A 15,389-nucleotide genomic window follows, 5' to 3' on the forward strand; every position below is an offset into this window, starting at 1 on the left:
GAGTGTGTTGGGGGGGAAATAGTGTCTATTTTGATAGTTTATTAGAGATTTCCATCATGAATTCATTGTGGAAACTGAGCACAAGTTAAAGACCAAACACAACTAAATGACATGTGTTTATCATACAAATATAAAAGGGTGTTATAATAATATGTGGCTTACACGCCTGTTAAAACCTGTGTGAAAAGATTTTGTTTATTATTCAAATATGCTTTGCTTGTGATTGTGTAAACTCTGAATGACGATTCACTCTGATAAACATGAAGCCTTGTCTATGCTTTCTGAAATGCCTATGAAGACAAGTTCCTCTTAAGCAGACGTTTAGTACAGTATGAACAGAATGTTTTAACAAGATATGCATTTGTCTGTTAAGCAATCTATATTCTGAGAACAGGCGGAGACTGCCTCCGACCTACATGCCTATATAACCTGCAATAAAGAAGTGTACTGTGTGACTCTCGTTAGAGACGTTCACCCCATGTACATGTGATTGTTTATATTGTCTCACTGTGTCTCTGTTTTACTTTGGCAGCCTTCTATTTGGGAGATTTTCCCTTAACATTTCTTGGTCCTTCGAAGCCGGATGAGACAGCCTATTTAAAGCAGCTCTCACAGAAAGCACCTCACCAGGTCCCGTCGGTACGAGAAGCCCACGTTGCAACGTTTTACAAGCGGTCCGCACCGTCGGGGGCTGATCAGGTGCATCTGAAGAAACCAGCGCCAAGGTAGGACAGACCACTTTGAGATAATAAAGGTTTGCGCAAAAACGAAAACAAAACTTAAGACTCGTCCAAGACAGACTGGAAGCATTAAGCTCGTCCTGAGGACTGGTAGTCAGCTCGCCCTAAGAGGGTTGGAAGCAGTAAAATAAATATTGAGCTCGTCTAAGAATGATTGGTAGCTCCCCGAAAGGGTAAAATAGACTCGCCTGTAAGACGGAATTGGTAGTCCTGCGTGGACTCATTCCGCAGTTTAAAAGGCTGGAAGCACTACGCTCGCTTTAAGGAAGCTGGTAGCGTGAACGCGCGTTGAAACTGTCTGTCTTTTATTGTTTTTTTTGGTGGAATAAGTTGATTTCTACAGCACAATAAGGAGGCTGAACTATTCCACTGATTTGTTTACTGTCGGTTGCTGAAGTACTGGTGAATCGAGAAGAAGGTCGTGTTTTATCATGTAAAGTTGACACCGCTTTTGAGAATAGCTCAAAAGTAGAAGGGCGTGTCAGCCACCTCTCTCTGTTCTCGTGCCAGCGAAAGCGCCGCAGGTGTGTGTGTGTATTACTAAGCGCTAAATACATAAAGAACTATCAAATAAAATAAATCAAAATTAAATATGGGAAATAAATCTACAAAACCCGAATTGACTGCAGATGAACAATGGTTAGAGAAAAAATGTCCTGGTGCAGGAAAGATAAGCGCAAATAGGTGGAGAAATCCCAAAAAAACAAACTGCACCGCCTGGGAGGGGAACTGTAGCCCTGGCCAAATACAGCAATTAAGTAAATGCCTACACGCAGAGATAGAAAAGACTAGTGGTAAAAAGAAAGTCCTGCGCATGTTCGAATACGTAAGTTTCTTTGTACCATGGCAGGAGGAAAGTAAAAAGCGTGAAGAGAAAAGAAACAAAAAGCAAAATAAACAAAGTGAAAAGCCACCTACCGAAACCACCAATCCTCCTCCTTGTCAACCACCTCCCTCAGCCCCGGGTCCCCCTGAGACTGAGCAACCATACCCCCCAAATCCTTATTCCCCTGTTTCAAAAAATCCCTTCGTGAAACCACAAGACCCTTATGTCTCAGCGAGACAACAACTGGACCTAATGACCCGCGAAGACCCACCGCCATGGCCTCCAGGCCCGTTAGGGCAATTTCCGCTAATTCAGGCGCCAAACCCAGATTACGAAAAAATAGGAGAAACAAAGCAAAAAGAAAACGAGTCTGCCTCTGACTTCCTAGACAGACTACGACCAGTCTTTAGACAAAACTCAGGTCTAGAATATGATGAGGGCGTGAACACCCCTTTTGAACAACAACTAAAAAACGCGTTTCTAAAAGGCCTCCTCCCAAAGGTCCGCGCCCACATAGATAAACATTGGGTCACTCAAAATACCGGAAGTCTAGCTGATGCTTTACAGCATGCAGAGCATGCAGTAAAGGTACAGAAAAACAAAACAGCACTGCCAGACTATGAGAAACCATTTCATTTGCATGTGGATGGCAGCTCAGGCTATATGAAAGCAGTATTGACCCAAGCTTTTGGTGACAAACAACGACCGTTAGCCGTTTACTCATGTGAACTAGATTCAGTAGCCTCAGGCCTACCTACATGTGTGCAAGCCTGTGCAGCAGCAGCAGAGGCTGTTAAAAAATCTGCCGACATTGTTTTGGGACACAAGCTGATTATCAAGGTCCCACATGCAGTAACTCAAATACTACTACAGGCTAATCTTTCTTATCTAACACATGCAAGACAGCTCTCCTACGTAGGCATCCTGCTCTCACAGTCACACATCACTGTTGAAAAGTGTGGTCAGCTAAACCAAAGCACCCTGCCCCCAACAAAAGCAGAGTGGATGACAAAACTACTGGAAAACAAAGAAATAGTTTTGAGCAACCAACTGCCGCGTGATTCTCTCCCAGTCTCTTCCAGGTCCTGCTCACAACACCCACAGCATGCAGGATTGCTGAACGACCCTCGTGGATTCATCAAAGCCACACAAAGAAGGCTGAACCAATCCAAGACCCACCAACATCTCCTTAAAGTGAGTGATAAGTTTAGACTCTGGTCCTCCCCAACCTCTAGTGTTCGCTCGGTGGGGGGTAGGGTGATCAGTGGCAACACTCGTGATCCCACTCCTCTGGCTGAGGTCTACTCATTAGAGGCTACGGGTGTGTCTGGTGGTCGAGAAGAGGAGAACACTCACAGGAATGGAGATGCTAGACAAAGAACCCAAGATTCCACTGAGGGAGAAAGGAGAGATGGACATAGACGACGTCAATATTGGACAACAGGATGCCAGCTGACAACAGTCACAACCCTGTGCTTCATGTTTGTGTTCTCAGTGTTCCTGACAATAGCCATCCCACTAAACTCATTCCACATTGGAGGCTATCAAGGTGACAAGTGGAACGAATATGACTGGTACCTGTCAAGCGCGGACTGGGACCAAGGCTGGGACACTGTCTTCACCTATACTGCAAGAAATCATGCACAGACAATAAACCAATGGTGTTTTAACTAGTGTGAAAGTTAAACAACAGGCAGGTGTCACCTGATGACACCTGCCTGTTGTCATCAGGTGACAGATGACACCAGGCAGGTGTCATCTGTCACCTGCCTGGTGACAGATGACACTGACAGTAATCTGTGCTTTGATTCAACCTGAGAGCTGCTGATGATTGAACTGCAGATTTAATGCAGGAATATTTCCTGTTTGAACTCTTCAGGGACCTGTGTATTTCCTGAGCAAACACTCTTCTCCTCATGCTGCTGCTGTGCTGTCAGCTTTAAAATGCAACAATAAATATTTCTATTGATTTGCACAGAAAGCTTTTAAAAAGCAACAGAACAATAAAAGCAGCAGCAGCTCTGACTGTGTTCATACCAACTTAAATATGTCAAAGTCAGGTTTCTGTTTAAAACAGATCACTGAATATTTGAGTTACAAATACACAGATTTAACTACATTAACTTAACTGTGGTATAAAAACTGGATTTATTGACTGCTATGTAGCAAACATAGAGCTCAGTTTAACAAACAGAGTAGAAAGGTCTGTATAAGAATGAAGCTGCTGATGCAGGACTGTACACATGTTCCTGTTTAGAGGCAAAGTCGCCCTCTACAATGTAGCAACAGGAAATAGAAATATAGTTTTATTTTCCTTCTTTTTCTTCTGGTTCAAGCTGAATACAATTAGAATAAAAGAGTTAGACTAAAGTTTGTACTCACATATACTGATATGATTTTATCATTATGTTAATACAGCACAAGGTTCAGTTAGCTTTGCACAAAAGTAGAAACTTTGTTCAAATTTCCTGCTCTGACTTGGCCTCAGGATGTCTAGAAGCAAGAATCAAGCGCACCCAAAGGAAACAAGCGCACCAGTGGTCACGTGCTCAGCACACAGAGTCAGTGTTGCCAACTTAGCGACTTTGTCGCTATATTTAGCGAGTTTTCAGACCCCCTAGCGACTTTTTTTCTAAAAAAAGACGGGAAAGCGCGTATCGCTTTTACTCTGAACAAGCAGCGGGTGCTGTAACGCAGTCAGTTCTTCTTTTACTCTTTTACTCTTATGCTGTTTTGTGGATCACAAGGTTTAAAACTACTTATAAACACACACACACACACACACAGAGTAACTCCACCAGAGTGCCTATTTCGGGTCACTTTTGCCGGTCCAATCCCGGGTGAAGGAGCAGGGTTGGAATTGTGACATTAAAAAAAACAATAATTGCTAAAAGAAATTTAATTTGTAGTTCTAAATAAACTCTAAATGCATTTAGGACGTTTTTTACTCACTTTATGTCTCTTCCACGATGTTATTTCTCTCTCCAACAACAAAGGTTATATTAGCATGACCAATTATGCAAATTAGGTGATGACGTCATTTAGCGACTTCTAGCGACTTTTAGGACAGCCAATAGCGATTTTCCTTACTGAGGAGTTGGCAACACTGCACAGAGTGGGAATGACTGAAGGAGCTGCTGTAACGCAGCTATAATGCAGTTTTGTGTGACTGAGTGAGTTGATGAATCTGTAAGTGTTCTTACTTTGGCAGATTCATTAACATGATACTGATTATAATCTGGCTGTAATCTCCTGCAATGACTACAATCAGCGGGATGAGGAATAAAGGACTTTTCTATGGTTTCCTTTAACTGTTGCTAGCTGCCATATTTATGCCTCACTATTAGCAACTTGTAAGACATGTGCTATTTAGCCAATGTTGGGTCTGCAGTGACCCCTTGTGGACATTGTGAGATATTGCTTGTGTTGAGTAGATGATGTGTTGTGATTGTTTTCCTAGTTATCTGTGACTCTACTAATTATAAAATTGCCCATTTCTGTTTCCAGAAAACCATGTTTATAGTCACACGTGCTGTTTACTATAAAACAAGAAGTTCAAGTTTGGCTGCACCGAATTCAGATTAAGCCTCACAAACATTTTCATGTAAACAAATCTTTTGTGGGACTTAATTAAAGACAATTAACAAACTCCTGGACTGCTGCAGTCTTTCTGACAGAAGACTGAGACCAGACTTGTGTCCCCAGTATAAATATATTTTACAAACATCCTTCAAAGAGATACTTTTTACTTTCTTACTTTAAGTACATTTCAGAGCCTGTACTTTTTTACTTTTACTGGAGTAAAGAAGGTGAATCAGTACTTTTACTTTTACTCGAGTATTTTTAATAGTAGTATTTGTAGTTGTACGTAAGTACTGAATGTCTGTACTTTGCCAACTCTCCTCATGTCCTGATGTGTTTACCTGTCCAAGCTGCACAGGTGAGTCTGACTCTGTGAGCTCAGCAGGATTCAGCCTGAAGCCTCTGCAGTGAGACAGCACCCTGACCCTCACACTCAGCTTTGTATTCTGCTTCTTACTACACTTAATGCTCTGTGTTTGATATGTGACTCACTTATATATTTCTTATTGTTTAATCCACAGCTCAGACTGCTCTTTTAAATTAAACCAATCGTTTCCTCCTTTTGCTGTCAGTGTGGTTACTGAACATGAACTCTGATCTCTGAGTGAGAGCAGCACAGACTGAATACCAGGATAACAAACTGACGTACTGTTTAGTTTAACTTTTAAATGTAGTATTATTAGGGCTGTCAACGTTAAGGAGTTAATATTTAACGCTCTGAACCCATCTGGAGCACAGAATGTAATATAATAATTAGGGCTGCCAGCGTTAACGCGCTAAAATGGGCTAATTCGCATCTGCGTTAACTTGTTCACATGAATTAGCCCACGTTAATGCACTAGCCACTTAGCAAAGACCAAAGCAGACCCATAGATGGGGGTCAACCAGCAGGGGGGCTTCTGCAATTCAATTTTATTTATATAGCGCCAAATCACAACAACAGTTGCCTCAAGGTGCTTTATATTGTACAGCAGATGGCACAATAATACATACAGAGAAAAACCCAACAATCATTTGACCACTATGAGCAAGCACTTTGGTGACAGTGGGAAGGAAAAACTCCCTTTTAATAAGAGGAAACCTCCGGCAGAACCAGGCTCAGGGAGGGGCGGCCATCTGCTGCGACCAGTTGGGGTGAGAGCAGGAAGACAGGATAACTAACTATATGCTTTAGCAAAAAGGAAATAGAAGAGATAGCGTCTGTCTCCTGAATCCAAACTGGAAGCTGGTTCCACAGAAGAGGGGCCTGAAAACTGAAGGCTCTGCCTCCCATTCTACTTTTAAATACTCTAGGAGCAGCAAGTAAGCCTGCAGAGCGAGAGCGAAGTGATCTAATAGGGTGATATGGTACTACAAGGTCATTAAGATAAGATGGGGCCTGATTATTTAAGACCTTGTATGTGAGGAGCAGGATTTTGAATTCAATTCTGGATTTAACAGGAAGCCAATGAAGGGAAGCCAAAACAGGAGAAATATGCTCTCTTTCTAGTCCCTGTCAGTACTCTTGCTGCAGCATTTTGGATTAGCTGAAGACTTTTCAGCGAGTTTTTAGGACATCCTGATAATAAAGAATTACAGTAGTCCAGCCTGGAAGTAATGAATGCATGAACTAGTTTTTCAGCATCACTCTGAGACAGGATATTTCTAATTTTAGAGATGGAAGAAAGCAGTCTTACATATTTGTTTAACATGTGCGTTGAAGGACATGTCCTGGTCAGAAATGACTCCAAGGTTCCTCACAGCATTACTGGAGGCCAAGGTAATGCCATCCAGAGTAAGAATCTGGTTAGATACCATATTTCTAAGATTTTCAGGGCCGAGTACAATAACCTCAGTTTTATCTGAATTAAGAAGAAGATCCAGGGTTTTTTTTGTCTTTAAGACATTTCTGCAGTTTAACTAATTGGTGTGTGTTATCTGGCTTCATGGGTAGATAGAGCTGGGTGTCATCTGCAAAATGTATGCTATGTCTTCTAATGATACTGCCTAGGGGAAGCATGAATAATGTAAACAGAATTGGTCCTAGCACTGAACCCTGTGGAACACCATAATTGACCTTAGTGTGTGAAGAGGACTCTCCATTTACATGCACAAACTGGAGTCTATTAGATACATATGATACAAACCACTGGTAATACCTATAGCGTGCTGTAATAGCGTTAATAGAATATAAAATGTCTGAGAAATCAGAGAAACTCTGTGTAAGGCCCAGGTGGTCGATAGATGATAACAAGTAAGACTGGTTTCTGAGTTTGTAAGACTGTAGACTGTGTAAGACTGCAACTCTGCTTCCTGGTCCCAACTCTGGATAATCACATTTTGGGGGGTTTAATAAATTGGTCCATATTTCTAGAAATGAGAGCTGCTCCATCCGAAGTGGGATGGATGCCGTCTCTCCAAACAAGACCAGGCTTCCTCCAGAAGGTTTGCCAATGATCTATGAAGCCCACATCATTTCTGGGACACCACTCTTTTAGACTCATTGAACCAGCTCATTCTTTGGATATAATCAGAACTATTAATCAGCATCATTTTGTATTTCTTTTCAAAAAACAGACAAACACAAAAACATTATTATATTTTGAAAACTCCTGACTCCCACCGGTACTCCCCTCAGCCTCCCAGTAGATGCACCTGTGGTATAAATGTCAAAATCCTGCATCACTTTGTTCTTGTGTATTGTTCACAGATACTCCTCTCGTGAGTGTAAACAAGAAAACGTGATTATTTAGAATTCCCTAATGCACCAAAGGCTAAATAGATCATATATAGTTATTGTTGGGATTTAGAGATTCTTTTATTGCTGCCATATACTCTGCCTTATGATAAATGCATTAATAACATGTTCTACAGTATTATTTTATCAGTAATATTGTTTACAGGGTTCATATTGCATTGAATATGTTTGTCATCACATTCATTCTATTCACAGGTTGAGTTCATTCTATACACAATGCATAACTGTGCTTGTTTAGAGTTGATGTTCTATCCAAGAGGGTTTTAAGCTTCACTGGTGAGAGTGTCCAGGTGATACATGTTGAGGGAAGATGAGAACATAGCAGGTTAATTGCATGCATGCTTACAATACACATAAATCTAGTAGCAGGCCTGAGCGAAGGCCCAAGTGTCTTCTGCTTCTTATTTGAGACCTGCGCCAATTCAGTCTACTTAGTGATTGAGGACGAGGGTCCATTATTAGCCCTTAGAGGCCCTGAAGCTTGAAGTTATTACCTTAAAAGGAAGGTGTTATCAAAAAGAGAAGTTATATGTCTGTTTATAGTTATTAGAGATGTACAAGATGTACCCTTGTCTGTAAACGTCAGAGGCGCGAGCTGCACCTGAGTGTAACACTTCCGGTCACAGAGGACTGTCTGCGGACCTGCTGCAGGTTAAACAGAGACTTTCTTACCGTTCATGAGGAGCAGGAACACCACCAGCGTCTTCATCCTCCTTTAAAAACAACTCAAACCGACACAAAGTCCCGTTAAATCCTCTGCTGACCCAACGAACCCACACCTGGACACACCTGCAGCTCCCAAACACGCCCACGCACAACGGTTACTTTCTGTTTAACAGGAAGTCTCCGTGTGTCGCAGATATCAGATAATAAAATGTGTGTGAAGTAGATTTTAAATAAAACGTATAAATGTGCCACATGAACACAAACAGCTGGATCATTGTGGTCTGACAGGCCTGTTAAAGAAAGTCTGAGGCTCAGTGATGTTTGTGTGAATAGTTCATGGAGCTGTGATCACCTTCATGCAGGAAGTGAACTTTATTATGGTGAAATTATAAAAGAGTTTACATTTAAAATATGTTTTATAAACATAAAACATTTCAATTATTATATTATTATAATTTAAAGCTTCAGCCTTTAAAGTGATGAGAGAGTTAAACTGAACACATCCTGTTAAAATCTTTAAAATTCATCAGGCCGTAATAAGATCTGCCACAGATTAATAACATAATGTGAGTTATGGAATAGCCTCAATAAATTAAGAGTAATATCATCAATTTTCATTAACTTTCACTTAAATCATAGTTTTCATTAATTTGAGATCGAACATAACCTAATATAAATATGATTTATGATATAAATGCTCATGTACTGGTGAGAAAAGAAGTCAAATGTGACTTTTTCACATTTCTTTTTAATTGTCTATGTTGAAACCATCAAAATTTACTCTGATAAAAATTTAAGTAGTAAAAATGTTGACATCAGTGGGAATCTGTTTTGTGATTTTTGTTTATTTTACTTTTATTTTTTAATCAGTAAAAACAAAACATGATAAAAACTATGAAATTGTAGTCATGTGCTTTTTATGAGTGTGATGTGATTTGTGGTAGATCCTGTGTTTGTGTATCAGAGCCTATGAGCAGTCACTGAACCAGCAGCACACATGCTTCATTCCAGCTTAACTGGGAAGTCAGATTTCCAGCTGGGAAAACCAGAGAAGCTCCACCAGCCTGGACTTCAAGATGGTGACAGCGTAGTAAAACCTTAAAGAAGGATCTTTGTTGGTTCTTAGAAGACGTTTCTGCTCTCATGTGATACCTGGAGAGTCTCAGGTATCTTACTCCTAGAGGGGCTGTCACCTTGGAGGTGATGCTGAGGGTTATTGACAGACTTCTGATCATGTCATGAAATCCTTTCAGTGACTGGTGTTAGCCCATCTGAAGGACATTACAGGCCACCAGTTGGACCCCCTGCAGTTTGCCTACCGGGCAAACAGGTCGGTGGATGATGCAGTGAACATGGGGCTGCATTACATCCTGCAACACCTCGACCGCCCGGGAATTTATGCCAGGGTCCTGTTTGTGGACTTTAGTTCGGCTTTTAACACCATTGTGCCTGAACTTCTGTCCTCCAAACTCTCCCAGCTCAGCGTGTCACCAGCTATCCGTCAGTGGATCACCAGCTTCCTGACAGACAGGAAGCAGCAAGTGAGGCTGGGGGAGATCACCTCTGAAACTCCGTCCCTCAGTATTGGTGCCCCTCAAGGATGTGTCCTCTCACCACTATTGTTCTCCCTCTACACCAGTGACACCACCGTCATTGGACTCATCAAGGATGGTGATGAGTCTGCATACTGGCAGGAAGTTGAGCAGCTGGTGCACTGGTGCAGTCAGCACAATCTGGAGCTGAACACTCTTAAAACTGTAGAGATGACAGTGGACTTAAGGAGACATCCCTCAACACTGCTCCCTTTACCATATCAGACAGCCTGGTGTCAACTGTGGAGATCTTCAAGTTCCTGGTGTCAGGTCAGGAAAGATGCCCCGGTCAGGATATAAGTTGCAACTTCCAAAAGAGCATGCCGACCATTGTAATTTTTAACAGTTTGACTGTAAGTGACGGGAGTGTACGGGCCGGCCTCATGTCTTGTTCATATTACCATGGCATTAATTACATAATCTCCAAGTAGGGATAGTGCATTTAGATTCTTACACTGAATCTGCACAGACTTCGGTGAGTGAGAGGCTGAGTTGCAGGCTGACAGGAAACACAGGCTTGTGCAGGGTATGCTTCTCAAATTCAATTCAAATTCAAATTCAAATTTTTATTTGTCACATACACAGTCATACACAGTACGATATGCAGTGAAATGCTTACACAACTGCTCGTGACCTAAAGAAAAAACAGAAAAGGCTATGAATAAGATAGGAAATAAATATGAAAATTAAAAAGGTTAAATTTAACTAGGAAGGAATAAAATAAAATATATATATGAATTTGTTGAAAAATAAAATAACTGTACAACACAAATTAGAATGAAGGTTAAATTTAGCTGGGAAGGAATAAGATAAAATATATATGAATTAAAGTTTAGCTTCTGCAGAAGTGAAATTGAAAGCTGAGTCTGAGTGCAAGTATTTTGAGCAGGTTATTTTATTCTGCATTGATATCTTTGATTAAGCTTCGATTATGCTTCCAGTAGTTGTATTAGATTGCAACATTTGTTTTATATATTTTATATATCAGTCAAGATTATTGCACACATACACACACACATAGTTTCAGTTGTGCTGGCCTTCTGTCTGGTGGAAAGGTTACGAGGCTTAGCTGATGAAGTGAAGGGTGAAATAAAGGGCAGCAGAAGCTGACACACATACACATACATAGAAGTAGACTCATTTAGTAGGTAAGAGTTTAATTATGTTTTGCTTGCGACTGCAAAGTTGTGCATGAGTGACAGTTTGTGCAGAACGTGGACCTGATGTTCCAGAAGATAAGCCTGGGCAGGATGGTGACAGGAAGCACCTGGGGTCGAGCCGAAGACAATGTTCTTTTAAACTGTGTCAAAAGTTAACTGAACAGTTGTGGTTTTGATTTGACGTATGCTGCGTTGAAATCTGCCTGACAGCAGGACAGGGGCTGTACTGTTTCACCCGTATAAAACCTCTGTGCTGATGTTTGCAAGTCAGTTCAATGCTGAAATCTGCTCAGTGTTGGACTCCACATGTGTATTCATTAAAATGTCGTCTAATTGCACCCGGCAGGATCAGTGGTCATTATTTTGGTCTACCTCCTCAATTTCTGAACCCTTAACACTGGGTACCACCATCTCCCAGGACCTGAAGTGGGAGACCAACATCAACTCCATCCTCAAAAAGACCCAGCAGAGGATGTACTTCCTGAGACAACTGGGGAAGTACAGTCTTCCACAGGAACTGCTGATCCAGTTCTACACTGCAGTCATTGAGTCTGTCCTGTGCTCCTCCATCACAGTCTGGGTGCCATATGGTGCAGCCACTAAACAGGACAGGAGCAGACTGCAGCGGACTGTACGGGCAGCAGAAAGGATCATCGGCGCCCCCCTGCCCTCCATCCAGGACCTGTACCTCTCAAGAACCAGGAAACGGGCAGGGAAAATCATCACAGACCCCTCGCACCCTGGACACAGACTTTTTGACCTGCTGCTCTCTAGCAGGCGGTATAGAAGCCTGCAGATCAGGACCACCCAACATAGGAACAGTTTCTTTCCCCTCGCCATCTCCCTTCTAAACAGTTGAACTGTCACACTGCTCCCACTGCCAGACTGCAACTGCACCTTATGTACATTCTGTAGTATTCATTCCACCTCATTTCATTTATGTCATCCTGTATTCTGTGTATATAAGTTTAGATTGGTTATTTATAGTTGGTTTACACAGCTTTGTGTATGTTTGTGTATGTATATGTATGCATGTGTAATGTATATATAGACACGTGTGTGTGTGTGTGGGGGGGGGTGTATTGTGTTGCTTACATTGTTGAGATATACATTGCTGTGCTTGAGAGTCACCATATACCGGAACAAAATTCCTTGTATGTGTCTGCGCATATACATGGCCACTAAACGCGATTCTGATTCTGATGTGACTCATCACCAGAGATGGGCAGTAACGCGTTACAAGTAACAGATTACAGTAACGTGTTACTGTAATCCGATTACATTTTTTAAGTAACGAGTAAAGTAAGGGATTACTATTGCAAAAAAGGTAATTAGATTACTGTTACGTTCCCGTAAGCACGCTGCGTTATTGCGTTACTAAAACCGTGATTTTTTTGCGAGAGTGTCTCATGACAATGATGTAAGCGAGTGTGCAGATCAACAATGGATAATATAATGAGTGCGGGAGAGAGTATGAGTGTGCAGCGTTTAAAGCGTGTAAGGACTGACCTTACTTTGAGTTTGATTCTGTAAAAAGTGACAAAAACATTAGCATCTGCTGTTCACTGCGTGGGAAGAAAACTTATTTTTACAGCGAAAAAACCCCGAACTTCCGAGCAAGCACCGAGTACGCTGCCACAGGAACGTGAAATTCACAGAGAAACTGCCGGATCCTTCCACTGACATGACCGCTGCTTATTTGGAAAATAAGTTATCAGTACAGTAACGGGATTACTTTTTTGGGGAAGTAATCAGTAATTAGTAACTGATTACTTTTTTCAAGTGACTTGACCAACACTGCTCATCACATAACCAACATGTGAAACATAGCGTGGGTCATTACCATCACAGGTGTGACTTGCCTCACCCTATCATGTGACCTGCTGAGGTCACCTGATTGTGAGTGGGTGTTGAGGCGTCTGGGAAGGATCTCAGACTGCATTATAGATGGCAGACAGTTGGTGTCGTAAGCCCAGCCTCTGTTCAAAGATGGCCTTTGACAGTGGACATAGATGCTTCTCTCACTCCTCTTTCAAACCATCTGTATTCTCTGTCCAAAATGTGAACTCTGGCATCCTCGAAAGAGTGACCTTTGACCTTTAGATGCAGATGGACAGCCGAGTCTTGTCCCGTGGAGGTGGCTCTTCTATGTTGTGCCATGCGTTTATGAAGTGGCTGTTTGGTCTCTCCAATGTAGAGGTCTGAGTATTCCTCGAATGTACACTGTAAAAAAAAATTCCATAGAAAAACCGAAAATGTCCTGGTAATTTTCTGCCAGTACATCTTCTGTTTTTTTTAAGTTGACGGACTTTTCTGTAAATGATAAAATGGAAAATTCTGTAGATTTGCAGCATACTCTCTGTATTATTTACAGACATTTCCTTCAGCTATAAAATGGAAAATTCAGTTTATTCACAGGATATTTTCTGTATCATTAACTGATATTTTCCATTATTAGAAAAATTGAAAGTTCTGTTTATATTACTATTTCTAAGCACTTCTTTAACCGTAACTCATTAAATATAGTTCTTTATATCTGGAAACGTACATTTCTATGCAATTACAACCTAATACACCATTTGCTCAAAAATTCATAAAACTTTTTAAATTATTCTGTGCTTAGTACACAACAACGTTGGAACAATTAATGTTAAATATTCTTTTATTCCACTCAACTCAAACACTAAAATATAACGACAGCATCCATCTCGTCATAAAACCACTAAACATCTAATACATGAACAAAATCACTCACAAACTTTCACATTTGAGCATTTTTATTTCCTTGAACTCAGTTTGTCCTCGTGTTAACGTGTTTCTATACATTCATTCAAATGGCTCCAAAGTGTTTTCTTCAAACACCTGACAAACAAAAAATGTAATATTTAACGATATGTTCACATTTAATAATATCCAGAGTACCTTTAAGTTAGAATCACTGCCTTGTGGTAGTTTTGCCTCAGCCAAACAGTTAAGGTGTGGTTTACATCCATGTCTGTCCACTCATGATGCAGTATACACATGTAGTCAGTTATAGCCAAACACCTTTGATTACTAAACTGAACTGAGTTGTTCAGTTGCAACAGGAACTGCAGCAGTTGGGGTTAATGTGTCGCTGTGTTGTTCCTGCATCTCAGCCATTGAGACTAATCGCAATTTATTCTGAGGAAAAAAAAGAGGAACAAAAAGATATTTTAAAAAGTTTGTTTGTTGTTGCTGTTGTTTATGTTTAAGGTAGAAAAATGAATAAATATACATAAATATATGTGAACGCCTCCTTAAAAAGCCGGCGCCAGAAGTCCACCTAAACAAAGGGCTCTTAAACGGATACAGAGTAGGTGTCCTCCTATACCAGGGGTGGGCAATTCCAGGCCCCGAGGGCTGGTGTCCCTGCAGGTTTTAGATGTGTCCTTGAACCAACACAGCTGATTTAAATGGCTAAATTAGCTCCTCAACATGTCCTGAAGTTCTCCAGAGGCCTGGTAATGAACTAATCATGTGATTCAGGTGTGGTGACCCAAGGTGAGATCTAAAACCTGCAGGGACACCGGCCCTCGGGGCCTGGAATTACCCACCCCTGTCCTATACTATATATCAGAAAGAGAAGGTATGACCTCTCTGATGACCTTAGGATGTGTGCGAGGCATGCCAGACTACTCTTTGCAGACCACTACGGATCCGACATTCTATCAATATGCAATCGATTTTATACCTCTAAGCATATATGATTATATGTTTCTAAGCATAAATGACAATCCAAAAATATAACCCTGACAAACATGAACTATAAATGGCGCTTACAGTCACCACGTGAATGAAGGCACAGAGAATACCAGCATGGCCAGTGACGATGAGGCAGAACCAGTTAGCTCCAAACAGAAGGACCAGTCAAAACAAGTCGAGGACCATATTCCTAAACGAGGGGCTACCTTTGTAGCATGGACATAGTTTGGTTATGAAAAGCCTGACATGTACCAGAAACTGTACTATACAAATTATGCCGCAAACCTCTGCCCACCACTACTCAAACACTCAGACCTACACAAGAATCACATGAAAGAGTTTGGAGAGAGTTTATGGCTGAGC

This window comes from Oreochromis niloticus, unplaced genomic scaffold (assembly GCF_001858045.2).
Source record: "Oreochromis niloticus isolate F11D_XX unplaced genomic scaffold, O_niloticus_UMD_NMBU tig00000717_pilon, whole genome shotgun sequence".
In the NCBI taxonomy this organism is placed as follows: Eukaryota; Metazoa; Chordata; class Actinopteri; order Cichliformes; family Cichlidae; genus Oreochromis; species Oreochromis niloticus.